This window comes from Cloeon dipterum, chromosome X, assembly GCF_949628265.1.
Source record: "Cloeon dipterum chromosome X, ieCloDipt1.1, whole genome shotgun sequence".
Taxonomy (NCBI): Eukaryota; Metazoa; Arthropoda; class Insecta; order Ephemeroptera; family Baetidae; genus Cloeon; species Cloeon dipterum.
The window spans coordinates 13487645-13506103 of NC_088790.1; the positions used below are offsets into that span (position 1 = coordinate 13487645).

General features: G+C 38.5%; 1 protein-coding gene across 1 annotated transcript in view; it reads left to right on the forward strand.

The window, feature by feature from the left end:
- Window positions 1–386: 386 nt before the first annotated feature.
- Window positions 387–18459, forward strand: part of LOC135946685 (uncharacterized) — a 28100-nt gene continuing 10027 nt past the window's right edge. The window contains exon 1 of the mRNA XM_065494999.1: window positions 387–531. The gene's annotated coding sequence lies outside the window, so the exon portion shown is untranslated. The remainder of the gene's footprint in view (window positions 532–18459) is intronic.

Below are 18459 nucleotides of genomic sequence, written 5' to 3' on the forward strand. Positions count from 1 at the left end.
GCAAACTTTAATCAGCACACGCGTGCATCCTGTCTTCCTGTGCCCCACTTTTCATACTTTACAAGAGATGCTTTTTTGTCTCTAAAGCCAAATTAATGCCCATTTCGAAAGGCATAAAAGCATAAAGATCTCAACCTCTGATGTCTAGCTGTGTTCATGATAAAATTTAACATGCTCTTAATTACCGTCTTGAGTGTTTTAATTACACGAAAAATTATGTATGCAATCGCAATTTTGTCGTTGTAATTAAACTTACAGCAAGTCATTATTTAAATAAATTTTTACATGGATGATAGAAGTACTCCTTTCCAAATTTTCAAACATAAAGTGCCTTAAATTAATGTCTAAATTTTATGCAGGTTAACCTTGCTGAGAGCCTAAAGTGCGTGAATGGATCAGTCCTGCTGCTAATAATGCCTCAACTACAAAGATCGAGAATGTGGTATTGACTTAGACTTCAATTAAGAATGCCAAGCCGCAGGCCAACCAAATGGTACTGTTTCATGATGTGCACCCTCTGGAAAGCGATTGGTAAGTCACAGCCATGCCAACCCTTTTTAATTTCCCACTTAAATATGTGCGTTAATTGATACCGCAGACTTATTTAATGGCGCGAGAGAAAATAACCAGCCTTGTTAAACGCAGCACGAGGGTTAGGTTAGAGTAGTTTAACTGACCTGGCTTTTGTTTTATAGGGGTTAGGGGTGCTTCAGACTCTATTGATAGAGAGAGTTTGTTGAGTAATTATAATTATACTGACTGCCAGGAGTTGATTTTGATTACAACCACCTGTTATTTCCCTTCCCTGCCTCTGCTGCCGTTCTACTTTATCATATAAGATCTACGCAGTTTGTCTGCTCATCATAGCATGTCCGATTATTGTGCGTCATGCTGGCCAAAGTGGTTGATATCAGAATGGGCACGTCTATAAAATTGTAACGATTTGCAGCAGCTGATCAGTTGACGAGATTATGTGCGTGAACTTGGAAGTGTATTCGTCGTCGATATGCTTATTTAGTGAGCTTGCTTTCAAAGAAGCGGTCGCTAAAAGGGGCTCGGGATTTCAATCAGATTCGTTTTAAAATCACGTCGGAAGGGAATAATTTAAATATTTTATTTAATCGATGGAGCAACAATCAGTTGAATATATATATTGATTGGTTTTTGTCTTTCGTCTAGAGAAAATGTTTCAAAAATGTCTGTTTGAGACAGACAGAGAGGTATGGAAACTGTCATTTTTTTGTTGCATCCAATCTCCTGACAGGAAAAATATGCTAGCGATTTATCTTCTCTCCTTTGGAGCATTTAAAATTCAATTTGCGGCCTAAAAAAGAGAGACACCGAATTAGGGACAATCATTCTAAATTTATTCATCTGTTAATGTAAAAGCCATTAAGAGTGATTAAGAGTTTGCCTTTGCCATATCAAATTGAATGGTTTTCATTTCCTCACATTTTTCTGTTCCCCGAGGAGACATAAACCATGTTTACACAAACTTTAGATTAAAATATGGTAGAATCCGTCTATTTTATTTTAAAAGCCGTTTTGATTAATAAAAAATTGGGGTGTTAGTGGAATACAGAGCATTTATGCTGTACAACTAAATATATGTCAAGGTTCAATCAAGGCGTTGATCTTCAATGAGTCTCATCCCTAAACGCTCACATCCGTCAATACAATAAACCAAATTTACAAGCTTCCGTCTCGATATTTAGGGTAGTCGTCACTAAAGCATACTAGTCGGTTTGGCAAAGTTTCCCTTTTTGATCAAACATTCTTACCAACATGAAAATTCAATGCAATTTACAAGAGCACAACATAAATTATTTTTGAATAATTACAACAATTATTGCTACTCACAAGAATTGACAAATAACTTTAAGGTTCAAGTCCGTATTTCAGCAAGACCATTCTTGTAGGCTTGGCCCTTTGTGGCCAAGCCATATTTTTGTGGATGAGACGTGCTGCTGCACACGGCCAGCCACGCTCTCCTTTTGCCTTCTTACACCAATTTCTCGATTTTCACAAATATTTCTCAGTCACTCAAATAGATATGGTGAAAACTTTAATTTTTTACAAATACATTCAACGAGGCTCCTATCTCTCTTTATAATACAAACACTTTTTCTTTGAGCAAAGAAGACGCGAAATACCAACGTAAATTCTCCGACAAGAAAGCTTGAGCGTGTGCATTATTTATTCGCAGTGAGGGATAATTATCTATTCAAGTCACGTGTTTGGACAAAGGCACAAACAATGCGAAATGTTGATTTTCATACGCCGTCTTCTCTCAATCTCTTCAGGAAATGATAAATGATTCATGCATCAGAACGGTATATTGGTAGACGAGGGTGAGACACAAGATTCAATTTATGTCCCTTTTTTCGATTGCGGCGTGCGCTAATGACGTCGTCGATTGCAATTTGATCGCAACTGCGCAGCTGATTCAGAGGCGCGAGGGGTTGATATATTACATTTATATCATTCGCAACAAAATTTGCCATCTCTCTTAGAGAACTACGTAATGTTTGATTCAAAATCATAGAAGTTCAAGCTTTATTAAATGAGCTGAATGTTTGATTATTTCCTGTTTACAGAAAGTTAATCTGAGACTCACAATCAGGTCCAATTTTATCCACTTGATGGTGCTATTGGGATCATGTGAGCTCATAGCCCACGAGATGTGTTCTGAAAAGGTACATTTAATTTGCCACGCTGCTCACAATTAGAATGGATCTATAGAATAAATCCCAGCAGTGTTTCTTCTGTGGTGGTCTGCTTTTTCCTGCAAACTTTTTCGCGAATAACGGAACACCTCTGGTCAAAGCAGCACGCGAAGGCTATGCCTTAGAATACAATAAATAAATCAGGGAACAAAAAAGCCGACTTGATTCGAGTTCATGTGGCAACAGCAGCATTTCGCCCGAGCGACTTCCTTATCACTGCATTCCGCTGCGGCGTCTAGACTATATGGGCCGCACATTCAAATATTAAATTTCCATTAAGAATTTAATATGGTCGCATTATTTTTTCACCCCCGTGACACTTGGCGACTGGAATGGAATCTCTTCATCCCACGCAAGTGTTATTGCTGTTTTATATCACTTGATTAAGGAGCGTATATGCATCAAAAGTGGACTGAATGCAATTCAATAGTTTTGGTCATTTTGGCTAATTTATTGAATGACTCGGCAAGACAGTCAAATAATCATTCAAATGATTAAGGCTTGAGGGGGTGCTCTTAAGTTAAAATCAAAAGTCAAAAACACAAGGCCTCATTTCAAATCGTCTGTCAGGGTGGAACAAAAGGCAAGTCTAAACTCTAGAGGCCCTCTCATTCGATTTATAGAGCATGGTTGCATGATTAAAAGAAAAGAAAAGAATGCCTGTCTCTGGATTGAATGCTTTGTTTTGCTTATATTCACCAATTGAGAGCACATTGTGTGTTTGCGAATAATACGGAGGGGTTTTTCCATTATGCTCAACGCTTTTTTTAAGCGCTCTGAAAAATGGAAAGGCATCAAAGATATTTTTTCTAATAGCAGCACTGCCCTGCCACAGGAAAATATAACAGCATTGGTTTTTTGACCTTTGCAGTTGAGAGTAACTGCTCACAAGACAATTAGAAGATTTATAGCTCTTCTTATTTTAGGTTCAAATGTCCTTTTTCATTTTGGCTGTATAAACACTAAAAGTTAAAGTACGTACTTCTGATGATTAATGACTTTTCATAGCTGAGGAAATAGAATGTATCACACCCCCATTTGTCTGGCACGGGCATTTATTTTTTCCACTTTTTTCCCTCTGCGGTCAGTTGTTAAGATTTGACGCCTTCATTTGACTGTTATTATTGCGTTGCAATGATTTTTCCGTTTGGATTTGGAAAGATAACGGTTATATACCTTTCCAGCATGCGTGAAATCATTTCACGGGACAAGATGTCTGGATTTAAAATTAAAAATCTCATAGCGGGGGCATTAACATGAGCTGGTCCTTTTCTGGACTAGCTGAGTTTCCTCTTATGAGGCCCGTACGCCCATCTTATTTGTTTGCGATTTTATTGGGACTTGGGACGCAGAGATTTCGCTGTTGAGGGGGTCGTCTGTCTTGAAAGAGGTTAACCAATCAAAAAATATAATGGAGGAAAATTTGCAATTTGGTTTTGGATGTTTGCAGGCGTGTGAATCTGTCGTCCTAAACAAATGATATTCGTGACGGCGTTCATCTCATCATTTAAGAGCAAATTGTTATGGCGTGTCGCCAGCGCGCGTTTCGCAACAGTGGTCAGAAGCGGCCAGCTAGCTTTCCCTAATAAATGCCCCTCCTAATCGAGCACACGTGTCTCTGGAGCGGCCGGGAGAAGGCGAAATTTGCCTAGGCAAGCGCAAGTGAATGACATTTAGGGGGAATTCGATCCTCGAAGGCTCGTTTGTTTTCCTGCCCGATTGAATGTGTGTGTGTGTGTGTGTGTATATGCAAATCTGCGCAGCGCGGCATAATTTTCCACGTGCCTGCGTTTGTTTGAAGGGAGATTGCTCTGCCTGATAAAATCTCGATCCTCTGTGGTGAGCCGCTCCACGCGGGGCCACCTACCTGTGCTCTGGATTTTCATTTCCAAGTGTTGCATGCAGCTAGATGGTCTTAATTAGCCCACCTCGAATTTCGTTTACCCTCGAGCCTTCGTTGATGCTTATCATCGCCGTCGTTGCTCCGAGCTGGCGTTTTTAAATCTTGTTTATTCGGCCCTTTTGCCACTTTTGATTGGGCAAAGGCGAAAGAAAAGGTTATGCCATGGGTGCTTTTCTAATTTGATTACTGTGGCTGTTGAAAAAAATCGACAAATTTTATTTAACTGTCTCTGGTTTTAATAGACATTTATTCTCGTTTCGGTTGGAAATTTTGATTTGTGTTTTTCGTTCTCGTGTTCAGGGTGGCTGTGATCGCTAAAGGATTTTATTCCAATTAGCATATTTTAATTTACAAATCTGTTCCGCAGTCTTATTTCAGCAAAAAAAATAATAATTTCTCTTGGGAAAAGCAAATTTTGAATATGAACAGATTTGTTTTTATTCCCATGAAAGTTCAAATTAAGCCATTCTGCGAAATCATAACATAAAAAGAGCATGTATATCATTATATCGCATGTAACTGAGCGCGACTGTTGTTTTTAGATTGGCTGCGCGTCTAATCTGCTCGCCACTGACACGCTCTTTCAATGCCATTCAAAGCTAAAAAAGACTTTAATTTAGTATAAAACAGCAATTGTATTTGCAATGCTTGCACGCACTTGTTATTCATAAAAGCGCTTGACACACGCTTCACTTTGAGCTGTGCAGCTACAGCCGTATTATTTTCAAGGTTTGGCCATGTGATCAAAAATATTAAATGTTGACACGATAGCGTTATACCACAAATGAAACCTAGAATAAGGTCTCTAAGCTCTGCATTCATGGGTTCCAAATCTTTTAGTCAAATAATGGTCAATATTATGGGGATTTTTCTAGTAAATTTTAAAGGTTTTGACCCTGATTTTGTGTCAGGGTGATAACTCTGCTGTGTGAGGTCAAATCTCCTTTAGTGAATTTTAGCAAGCAGGGAAAATTCGTCTCAAATTTTCTCTAAATTTGCAATTGGTAGTATAACAACTTAATTTTAATTTTAATCAGTCCTGCTCCAGTTAAAGCCAAAATTTAGCCAGGAAGCAATGTATTTTATTTAGAAAATTATAGCTGCCAAGTTAGCTTACCTTTCAAATAGTGGTGATGTCTGTTACCCTACATGAAATCTTATTTTATTTCCCAACAAAGTTTCCCCATAAAGGTCTCATACACGGTTGGACAGATCTTGACAAGTGGAATCGAAATGAGCCATGAAAATGTGATCAAAACCTATAAATTTCGGGGGAATGGCAAAAATTTGAACAAACCTCTAGAAAAAATCTGCGATGACAGCTTAAAACGGACTTTGAAAAGTAAAGCTTCTTATTTCACAGAATCAAAAGGCATTTTTCCTACTATGTATTCGGGACGTGGATTCCAATGAAAACTGAATGCGCGCGTGCTCGGCCTTGTTTTGCTGAGCCGCGGCGGCTATCCGGAATAAATAATTCTAGGGATTTGGTACACCCGCAGCGTTGGCTTTGAGCTACACCGCTCTGCAATCTTTTTCAGATCTCGCGATTTTCCTCCTTTCATGCCATTGTCTCGCGGGAGAGTCTGTGATCTACAAAATTGCGAAAAAAGAGCTGCTGGCTTGGTCTAGCCGCCGCCACCGCCATGCACAAACGATCATGCGTTTTGACCGACGGCGACTAGTTTTATTGGTACTCAACACCGATTACATCAAATTGATTCGTGATTTACGACGATAGCAGTAAATTTTATCAGCGAGCTTTTTCAATAATTGCTTAATTTCTAGGAATTATATTCGCGCCTTTAACATGTATTTGGCCTGTGGTCTTTTTCACTCAAAATAAAAATTCGTCCTTAAAATTTCTAGCGTTTTTGCAGTTTTCTGCTAGCATTTGTTTGCCCATTCTTACCATGTCTTAATTTAATGTATTTAAATTTTGTAACTATGACAGTAAGAATAAACAAAAAATAATAAAATTAATTTAGTTATTTCTAAATTTCTAGAGCACAGTCTCTTTGACTAACTGCTGTGCATTTTTTTTACGAATTTCGTCAACAATTTAATTGTATTTTTTATTATAGCCCACGTAATGTATTAGCATATGTATATTCAAGAAAACAAATCATGAGCTAAATCTTTTGATTGAAAATTCTTCTTTTGAGTGTCTCCAAACAATGCTCAACTTATTTTTATTTTATTCAAATAAATTGATTTCTCTTGCAAATTATCAAAACCAGATGAAAATTTTCAAATTTTTTATTCACAATTCTTTACAGCAGGACAGCCTTGTGAATCATCACACTCTTATTATCAAAACAAAAGCCACCTGACCAAAGTCTGCCTGTATTTGCGTGCCACTCATTCGACACCTGTTGCATCTGGTATCCACGCCGTTTGTATACCATATGTTCTGTGCTCGGCTGCTCTTTAAAGGTCCATGGCTCGGCCAGCGCAATTCGAAGCGAATTACTACCAATGACTAGGCCTGATAATATCAAATTCACGCTTTCAACCCTTAGTTGAGGCAGGATGCATCCCCTTTGTCGTTAGCGTGTGCGCCCTAAGTTACAACAGAGTGATGAAAATCACCATTATTATCACCTAACAAAAGCCATGGAATAACCTTTTCTGTATAACAGAAATATTTAGCTTAAGCTAATTACGTTTCTATTTGATGAAAGAGGGAAGTTGTTATAGCCCATTGGACAATTTATATGAAAATCAGCTATAATACTTCAAGAATTATCGTGGCAAGAGTTTTGTTTCAATTGTCCGCGTTAAAAAATTAAATCGGAAACAACTTTTGTTTTAGAATTGTATTTGAAAGTGACTGGGGTGCACTTTGTTCTAACGTTGATGTGTTGTCTCTGTGCGTCCAAGGGAGAAAGCTTTTGAAAAAAGACCCCATTCCTCTCAGCAGTCCGCAGAACGTTAACTCCCTAATGGCTTTACACGCAGGCAGAAAGCCCACAATCCATGCTGCTTCTGGCGTTCTAATTGAGAATTTGAGTTAAGATTTTGTGCTATGAACCCAATTATCTTTTTTCATTTGTGGCCGTTTTCAATTACGCACACGATTTCTTTTCCAATCGCAGGCTCCCATGCCTTAAATGCTTTTGGAATCACTTTTGCAGATACGGGAAATAGCGCGAAATCGTCCCGTTCATTGCAAACCTACAGTATAACATGTTGATATAAATATTTCTTTTAACTATTTACATCAGGTTTCAAGCTGACAGCTACCTGCTTTGCTTTCCACAAATTAACATTTTTATCATAAGATAAGCAACAATAATTGGCAATTCTATTATTTCCAACACATGAATAAGTCACCAACATGAGTTAAACAAGGCATTCAGGGCTATTAGCATATAATAAGTAACCAGGATGCTAGTAAAATTTATCTACAAAAATTTGTGCATCATTGCTGGGATATATTAATTTACCTCAACTAAACTGTCTGTAGTTTAAATATTTTGAGTCTCTTGGGGATATTTCCAAGCATTTGCTAATGCAGGCTAAGATATTATTCTACTGCAAAGCCATATTCTGCACGCATGGTTGATTTTAGACAGGTTCACCTGGAATACGTAGATGCAATATCTAATTTAATGAAAATTGACTAACGTGAGAATACTGTTTCAGCTAAATTAAGATCAAACTGTATTTTTTTAATTGATTTTGAAATTTGTGGCCGTTTTTTGTGGTCTCCAAAATTGCTATAAAAAATCGTTGTATCGAAAAATTTCCACCACAATATTGACCACACCAGGAAAGGCTACACAAATTCAATGGTTTCCCCAAAAATCTGTAATGTCTATAGTTTTCTTGTTGGAAAAATATTGCTCTGTAAAATGTTACAGCAAAATTTTTGTTTCTCTGACTTTTCTCGCTAATTTATTGCAATGACAACATTTAAATTTGTTTGTATAAAGGTATTAACCTCGCATTATCAAACGATGCGAGTTAGCTTGCTTTTCCCTTTGAGCGTGCACGAAATTAGTCATTTGAGCAAGCATAAGCACACGTAGAGATGTTCTACGCTTCTTATTTTTCACACAAACACAAGAGAAAGACACGGCTGGTCGCACAAGCGTGAACGTCTAGCTTGCAAAGTGTTTGCAAAACGGAATAAAAAAGCGGCGTGCAAATTCCTTTTTGATCGCTCTCGTCTCGTCGTCGGTCGCGAAACCTGTTTGCAATGCAGGCAGACACGGCTGCTTTGAATGGAGCCAATACTCTCGCCAAATATAATAGAGCACGCCCCTGAAAGATGCCGTGCTCCGATTCGGGATATGTGTGAGAAAGTTTTTGCTAAGCAGCTCCTTTAGCCGCGGCGAGACGCGAGACGCGCGTGTAAAAAAAGCGCGCGAAAATATTGAGGTCACCCCCTCCCGATCCTCGCGGGCTGAATTAGCAGTCGACGCCACTGCAACATGCTGCACGCGAACACGCTGGAGTCGAGTTTAAATCGACAGAGGAACATTCTAAATTTTTTTAATTATTTAAATTAAAAAATACGTAGTTTTGTCTCCTGTCGGTCTTTGCCTCTATAGACTGATTTTGGGCACTGCCCACAATATTTTAATTTTAAAAATCTATTCAAATTTATATTCATATATCATTTCTTTCATAGTCATTCATTATATTTTATCATTTTCCTCTTAGAGTTGTTCCAGTAGTCATCAAAATAGATTTTGTTAAACGTATTATTTAAAAAAAAAATCTTGAACTTCCTCATTTTGGTAGTCTAGTGTATTAATCTCTTCTAGTTCATGAAAAATTACACATAGGTAATGAATGAATATAAACTACAGGAAAACGAGATAATATTTTTTTTGCTCTTTTCATCCCTATCTGAGGAAGGGCGCGCACTGCACTAGCATGAATGCTGAAACCCGGGTCCCAATAACACCGCGAACGGATAGCATGGGGGCACCAGGCCGCACAGGGACCCAGTCCACTCAAGGGCCACTTGCCTCCGCAACGAGGACTGCATTGAAACGCTAGACATTCGTCCCGTGAAGCCAAATCACGCATGCTGGAAAGGTGCAAACCAGCAAGTAGCGAGTCGGCGCCGGGGCGCCTCCCCGCCCGTTGAGCAATTTGAGCATTTCATCGAGTCACTAAACTAACCACTTTTTGCTATCTCTGATATTGTGTAGCCAGTATTAGATCTCTGAACTGCTCAAATACCTCCCATTGCTTTGACACTCCTGAGAGTGCCTTAACAATGCGAGCCAACGGGCTGGTTCAAAAGTCTTTTTTGCTCAGCTCCCACAGACCAGAATGGATACTTTTTTAGGAAAATCTTTTTCGGCCAATATTACCTTAACCTTTTCGACCAATATTCCCTTAAATGGGTCAAACCTAAAATTTGCACTTATTTAGCTGTATGTATTTCTGAGAGAATCAGCTCCTAAGTTAATAATGCTCAAGTTTCGAGTACTGTCTGCTTATTGAAATTCGTGATTTACTTCGCCAAAAGGAAAATTTTCGTTGTGAGCCACACACCATGACGAGAGTTAAAATCCCCCACAAAAATTCTGACAAAGCCGTGCGTGAGTTTACCAAGTTTCCTGGGTAATCAGCATACTCTTGATTTTAAGTGTAGATTGATCTCTTTTTGATTGACTTAATTTCACAAAACAAGTTTTGCTTAGATCCACAAATAATAATTGAAGAACAGTGATATCATTTTTTATTTAATTTTTGTCTAACTGTTTTTTTTTGCCTTGCAAGAAGTGACCAGTTGTTTTCTAATTTATTTCTTCAACGCAAATAGATCAAGCTTCATATGAAATATATCGGTTTAGGCAGCATTTCACAACTTCTTGCTTAAACGGATAATATGGAATTTGACTTAATTTACCGGCTTTTTTATTTTGCCCTCAATATTTCCTCCAGATATACTCTAGAACCAAATAAAATCCTTGCCCTGTTGTGAATTCTTGATCGGCGAGCCCTGAAATAGACTCATCAGTATTCCCAGTGGCTGCATCCTCTATTTCAATTCTAATTCGCACCTCAAGCGTTGCACGTGTACGCGGGCAATTTTTATGCTCTCAAGATTCGAGTGCGGTCGGTCAAAACTTTCACGAAAAACAAATCGTGTTTAGGCCCGCACGTCAGTGCTGAATGCATAAGAATAATAACAATCGCAATCGTATTAAAGTGTGACCAGTTTTAAAAGCCGCTGCTTAACGACAACTTGGCTACTGAAATGTCAGCGACGCGAGCTGAATTTCGATAATTTATGTATATGCAGCAGGCCGAAAATGAGAACAGTCTTATTGTGTGGTTTAAAGGATCTTTATGTGACTGATTGAAGACAAAAAATTGGTTTGCGCTGGGGAAAAGCTGTGTGACTTCTTTTTTCTTATATCCATCTTGATGATTGCCCTTCAGTTTTGATTAAACTTTACTGGCAGTGCAGCTTTTCAAATAAATCAGTACGTTTCAAGTTTCGAGAGGGTGCTCAGATCCGTTTTGAAAAGAAAAGCCTATGCTTGACGACGCAGCTTCTTAAATAAATATAAGTGTCGTTGATATTAAAAAGGGCAAGAATTTTTTACTACCTGTCCCTCGTTTTTTTTTTTTCAAAGCAATCATACTTTACAAACATGTCAAGGAACGTTTTTAAATATTAATCGGCTTTACCAAATATGAGAAAAATTTCTGGCAAATTATAAACGTTTTTGGATATTTCATACAAAATTTATTTATTTTTCCTAGCCAATTTCTTGCCAATAAAATCACATGGGTAGAGATTATTCCAATTTTAGTACTTTTCTTGGTACCACAGTTTTTCTCAAGATAAATCAATAACTGATCGATTGAAAATCCGTCTATAAATGTTAAGCAGTCTCAAACTTTAGGCTTAGTTTGAATTTGTCGCATTTTGGAAAGATTTAATCATGTTTCTTGAGTGGTTTTGATGATTTTGACTTTAAATATGGATTTAATGGTAGCTTATTTTTTATTTGCGTGTTTTTGTACATAGAATAAATTTGGACCCTAGGAAAATAGTTGACCATCTGTCATTTTGTGTATAGCCATCAATGTGTCGCATTGTGGAAGCCACAACACTCAACATTCCTCTGAAATCCCCAGGATGCGACGAATCACTGACCACCCACAAGGCGACTTATCTTCTGTGAAGCCTTTATGAATAACCGGCATTCTTAAAATACTTTGCACTATACTCCTGATACAAATAGCTCATATAGCATACCAACATTTGATTTGGTTCGTTCACTATAGTTGAAAATCAAACTTCAACCTACTCTTTTCATAAAATTGTTATGTCACTCTGGTAGGAAAATTCTAATCTTTTTTCTCATTGAGTTTCAAACACATACTGATTTTCCCCCACTTTGTTTTCAAGACAGACGATGCAAATCTAGTTGGCCTTTACCCTTTTTGCAGTTTATTTACCAACTGAGTTGTTTTTGCCTTCCAGATTTTTTTATCCTTCTCTTATATTCCCAGGATTTGTCCCTTTTTATTAATTTTACCCCTTGACTTCAAAAATCTTGGTGTAATTTAATGGAGATGCATATCAGGAAGGGGTATTATGTTTAAAAACAAAGAAATATGTCATAAATTGATAATGGCAAAACGCTTACATGTTTTCTAGGATTTTACGCCTCTAAAATAAGAATAGGCTTGAGTAATAAAATTTTGATGAGGTTCTCACGGCTAACTAAAATGCTGGTCGATAAACAGCCGCGAATGATGCGTAATAAAAAGGCGAATTGACAATGTTATACTGGTAGAGGTAAAATAATCTTCTTCTCCGTCTGGTCTGGTCTGCGGCCGCGGCACGCTCACCATTATTTGAAAAATAGCGCTCGTAAAAATTTCATACTCCACTCGAGCGCACAAAAAGGCGACAATAATAATGACACGCACGCACCTTCCTTGGGCCCACTTTAGAAAAGATTGGTGACGACTTTTACGACTTTTTAAGAATATTTCCCAGCAACCTCTCGCGCAAGTAAATTAAACACACAGTGGCCGATAGCAGGGCAGCGGCTCACAATGCTTTTATGATTGCGTTTTATTGGCGTTTGTCAAGACGCGCGTAGGAAATAATTCGATAATTCAGCAGACAATGCGCGGCGTAATTTTTGTTCCTCTCCACCAGCGCGTGCAGACTTTCCTGCTCTCTTTCTTTGGCCGCGCGCGGACAAAAAGAGAGGCAGGAGAAGCCGCGCTCTTCGAAAAGCAGATGTTTTTTCTTGGGGTGACACACAAGAAAGCTAGCTGCTTGCATTCATTCTATTCAAATCACTCCTCCCCCCTCTCGCCGCGGATTCCCCTTTCTACTATGCAACCTCGATTTTTTTGCGCTTCCTCGGCTTCCTACCCTTCTTTTTCATTTCTTCATTTTTGTTTGGTATTAGTCCAAGACCACCTGTAAATCTGGCCGTTTTCCCGCTTTCTGGCGCTGGGTTTTTTCCTATAAATGTTAAATGGATGTGCTGAAATCATAAAGTCTTGGATTTTAAATTAATTGAATCACAAGGCCCCAAAATTCGGCACATTTTATTTGAGATTTTTACATTGAAGGTAGAAATTTTAATATTTTATGCGTGACTAATCCGCTCTAAAGAGAGATCTCATCTTGCTACAAATAATGTTCAATTTTCTCCGAAAATTACAGCGCCTGATCATATTTCCTTATCAGATTTCGAATTTCGATTCCTCTCGTTGAGATTTATCCAACGAGTGCATGAAACTTTTTAGGGAAACTGTTTTCTCTGAAATAAAATAAGATATCAAGCAGGGAGACGTTCCTCATATTTAGATAAGCAGACTAAATTTGCAGCCACTTTAAAAAATATATATATACAGAGGTTAAATTTAATTTTGAACTTAATCCTTTGGCGTTAGTTTATACATTGCATTGGCAACAACAAGTTTCTGGGTTTTCCACTATCAATCCTATTTAATCTGTTACTTTTCGCCTAAAAAGAAATGTAAAAATACAATTCTTAAAATGCACAGAGCACTGTGCGGTTGCGGTGTTGGTACAAAAAACCGTTAACCGCACACCACAACCGCAGATGCGGTTATAATTTTGCGGTTGCGGTTTGTTTTTGCAGTTGCGGTAGAACCACAAAAAACGCAAATCTTGGAGAATCAAAATTTACCATTTTTAACATGCGACTGTTTTTTATGTATTAGTATGAAGTCAGGGTTCGCCAAGTTTGCAATGCGCAAAAATGCAGCATTTTTTAACAATTCGGATAACATACCGCGATCTTTTTTGCATTTTCCAGCAAGTAATATATAAAATTAGTATTAAAATCATTAAAAAAAATAAATTTTCAAGGGAAACATCGTCCAAATGTCTTGAAGGAAGATAGAACAATAGATGTATAACGCTGTTGTAATATCTGGGAATAGGCATTTAATAATAATACAAAATATGAAAAATCTCCTTTCTTTGAGTAAAATACGTGTTAAATCTATAATATCAAGCCAATCAATTACTACAACGTTATTGATGCATCATAAATGCAATATGAGCTTCTTTTAGTGGACAAGTTGATCGGATCAAGAGCCACTTAAATGTGTGCCCGCAATAAAAAACGAGGCCAAATTTTTCAGAATGGCGTTATTTTTATAATATCTCTTGATAGTTATATATTTCATAAATTAATATAAATGACATTTTTCCACTTTTTGGGTTCTATGAACCTTCAAATCTCAGGTTCTAACCATCAGAATTGCAAAAATTTTCCACCGATAGACTCGCTCTGACCTCCACTAAACAGCCAAAGTGTTTAGGGGGAGCTTACCCTCATCCCCTTTCAACCCCATTGTTACAATTTTAATAAAAAAAATTAACTTGCTTCCATTTGCATCCACTTGGCTTCAAAACATTTAAAATCATCTTTAGTTCCTACCGAATTACTACCCCGTCCATTCAACCAAAACTCAAAAATATTTTTTAATTAAATGTAAATTAATAGAATTATCCAGAGCTAAAACATGTTATTCATTTTCGAGGGGTTTGAAGTGTAAGGGTGGAGGTTAAGAACCCCTAAACCCTTAAGCTACTCAGGGGAGGTCAAGACGTGTCTAATGGTGAGAAGTTTTTGCAATTATGATGGTTAAAACCCGAGATTTGGAGTTGCACGCAAAAATAATGAAATTTGAAGCCTAGCCAAAACAAAACTATTTTGTTCTAGTACATATTAAATAAATTGCGGTTTTGCAGTAATTTTGCAGTTACCGCAACTGCGGTTTTGGTCAAGCCGTATGCGGTTGTGGTTTTTTATTTAAAAAAAATGCTGTTACCATGGTAATGAATGTTGACACCGCACAGTGCTCTAGTTGCACTCATGCAGGTTTATTGAAATGCAAGAAAACCAAAAAGCAAACCACTCTTTCTCTCATTCTATTGCTCAATAAGAGAAAAAATATATTATTTTTTTTCCCTGCACAACTCACAGTGCCACAATCACATATATTTTTAACCAAATACTCAACATAATAATACGAAAAATTACTTTTCTTGTAGTTCTCTAAGCACAAATATAATAGACTCGGATATTTTTAAAGATTGAGTCGATCTCGATTCCGCCGGCCCGCTGCTTAGTTGTCTCTGATGCCGTGCGAACTAGCATGCGTATATCTGGAGTAGCTTGCCTATTGTTATGGCATGGCTTGGTAGCGGTGTGTGTGTGTGTGTGTGTGTGTGTGTGTGTGTGTGTGTGTGTGTGTGTGTGTGTGTGTGTGTGTGTGTGTGTGTGTGTGTGTGTGTGTGTGTGTGTGTGTGTGTGTGTGTGTGTGTGTGAGCTGCAGCCCCTGGCCTGGCTGGCGTCGTCGGTCCGCAGAAGCATCTTTTCCCCTCCTTCAGATCGCCTTCTGGGGCCTCGTACATCTGCTTCTTACGTTACCACCTGTCCCATACAAAAGTTCTTAACTACTACTATGAATTACGTCTGATAGCGTCACCTTTTTATTCATAACACCAAGCACGCTTCCAGCCTCGGCTTTTCCCTTGGATGCGGCGGGTTTTAGTGTGTGTCACGATTGAGCCACTCTAACCCACGATGATTTGCAATAAAACCACCCCTGTGTCTGTCGCACAGCCCGCTTCTGTTCTGTTTTAAATTACGCCTGTGCGCCTCTTTAAGTCGCAATTTTGTTGCCTCTTAATTTGCCATTAGGTGCTGTGTAATCCGAGCTGAAAACTCGAAGATGCGCAAATCGCTCTTCCCCGAGAAAGAGATAAGTCCGGGTGTTAAATCCAAACATATTTCCTACCTGCTCTTGCAGCGAGGAAATCCTTGAAGGCTATTTTGTCTACTCTTTTGTCGAAAACAAGAAAAAATGCCACAGAATTCGTGGAAATGAACCCTCAGCAAAACCACTCCGCATTCCCCACACAGCATTGGGCAGCAGAGCATTAATGCTGCACATATATATCATTTTTCCGGCTTGGTATAGAGATTAGCTTCTATTTCCTGCGCCCGCATCTTATTTTTATGCGAATCCGCACCTCCGAGCACTTTGTGGCTTAATCAACCGAGAGAGAGAGAGAGAGAGAGAGAGAGAGAGAGAGAGAGAGAGAGAGAGAGAGAGAGAGAGAGAGAGAGAGAGAGAGAGAGAGAGAGAGAGAGAGAGAGAGAGAGATAGTTTCCCTCTTTATGCGCGGCGCGAAATACATTATGCCGCAGTGCAAAACTATGTTTTTGCAGCCGCCGGGAATTAAAAACTTCTCGGCACAAGTGAAAGGAACAAGGGGAGACGTGCTTCTGTTCTTGAATCTAACCTGCGTGCAGAATTTTGTGGTTAATCCTTAGATAAATAAAAGTGCTCAAATTAAAAAAAAAAACAGTAGGAAAGTCCTGAAAGTTCTTTACGGAAAGACATTTTTAACTTAGTTTAAAAACGTGTAATAGAGCAATTAGATTTTACTTGAAAATTCAAATTTGATGACTTCTGCTCCAAATCAACATCATAAACTATCCTTGAACTAAGCCAGATCATAATTATTCATTTTAGGAAAATAAAATATTAAAAATGCTCTAGCAAATGAAGATACTATTGAATTTTTTGAAAAGTGCTAACAGGTGGTTTTTGACTGACACATTCCTTGTGTTATTTTTCCTCTCCTCTGCCCAACTAATGTGGCGCTGAAAGGCAATCATTGCAGCACCGCATTTTATTTACATAAATTACTGTGGCACTAATTGCAATCAGTGCTGTTTGCATTATTTATGAATTCTAACTGGCTTTGATTTTTGCTATCAGACTGCCTGCGAGAAAAAAAAATTAATGGGATGTTGATAACAGGCAGATTTTCTTTGGTCCTACGACTCAAAGGAAGGCTGCAGCTGCAAGATAAGGATTTCGCGGTTTCCTCCGAACGTCTCTCATATAGCAGGGAAAAACCACTTGACTCGTGATTAACAGAGACGAACCTTTTCCTCTTATGCTGTGTGATTGTGCGGCTTATAATCACTGTAAGTTTAAATTTAAAAACTTCGAGCGTAGAAAGTACACTTCATAATGCAAGATTGAATAGAATTGTAAAGAAAAATATTTACTCTGCTCATTTTACGAGCCTGGAAACTGCACAAATTATTACACGCATCAAAAATTATTTTCTTCTTCATTGAACAGCTGGCGTTCCCTCGGATTTAGAAACATTCTGCACCGCCGTACCCTCTGCGTCTGCAACATCTTTTCTCGTCACGGCCAGACAATAAAAGATGCACAAGGGGTGCCAGAAAAAATCACTTAGACCCCACAGGCATTGCTTTTTTGCTCTAGAATTTAAATTCCTCCGTCTGCAACTTTACAAGCCGAAAAAAACAGTCTCGCCTGCAAATAAAAGTCTTGTTGTACAGAGGGTGCGTGAATGCTGATTAAAACCGCATAATTTCTCTATCTCCTCATGGGGAGACTTTTCAAAACCTGAATCACGCGCTGCTGTTCATATTACAGTCGATTACGGTAGTAAATCGTTTGTAAAATAAGAAAAGAGTAGCGAATTGAGATGAAATTGTCACTCTTCTGCACGTTTGATATTGCAATAATCGATATAGCAGTGATGACATTATTTATCTCCGTTGATCACAACATGGAAAAGATAATTTTTTATATTTTATGTCTACTCCTTCTAATTCTCTCTTAAATTCGGGGCCTTTTTACCTCTAAGAAATTTGAATTTAGAAGCGTATTGGGATTTTGATTCCTCTCCTTTTTCGCACCGTAATTTATGTAAACCTCGCGTACAGTGGTTCAATATTTATTTAAGTGCAATATCAAATATGACCTGGTCTAACCAGCCCGTTGGCTCGCATTGGTAAGGCATTCTCAGGAGTGTCAAAGCAATGGGAGGTATTTGAGCAGTTCAGAGATCTAATACTGGCTACTCAATGTCAGAGATGGCAAAAAGTGGGTTAGTTTAGTGACTCGAAATGCTCAAATTGGTCAATGCGCTGGGAGGCGCACCGGCGCCGACTCGCTACTAAACTTGCTGGTTTGCACCTTTCCAGCATGCGTGATTTGGCTTCACGGGATGAATGTCTAGCGTTTCAATGCAGTCCTCGGTGCGGAGGCAAATGGCCCTTGAGTGGGCTGGGTCCCTGTGCGGCCTGGTGCGCCCATGTTATCCGTTCGCGGTTTTATTGGGACCCGGGTTTTGGCATTCGTGCTATAGTGCAGTGCGCGCCCTTCCCGGTCCTCGGACAGGGATAAAAAGAACAAAAAAACGCACGTGTTTTACAATGTTCTGAACTTCTTTTTTTCAAGCAGAAGTTAGAATTAAAATTTGGGGAAAGGGCTATAATTTTCCAAAAT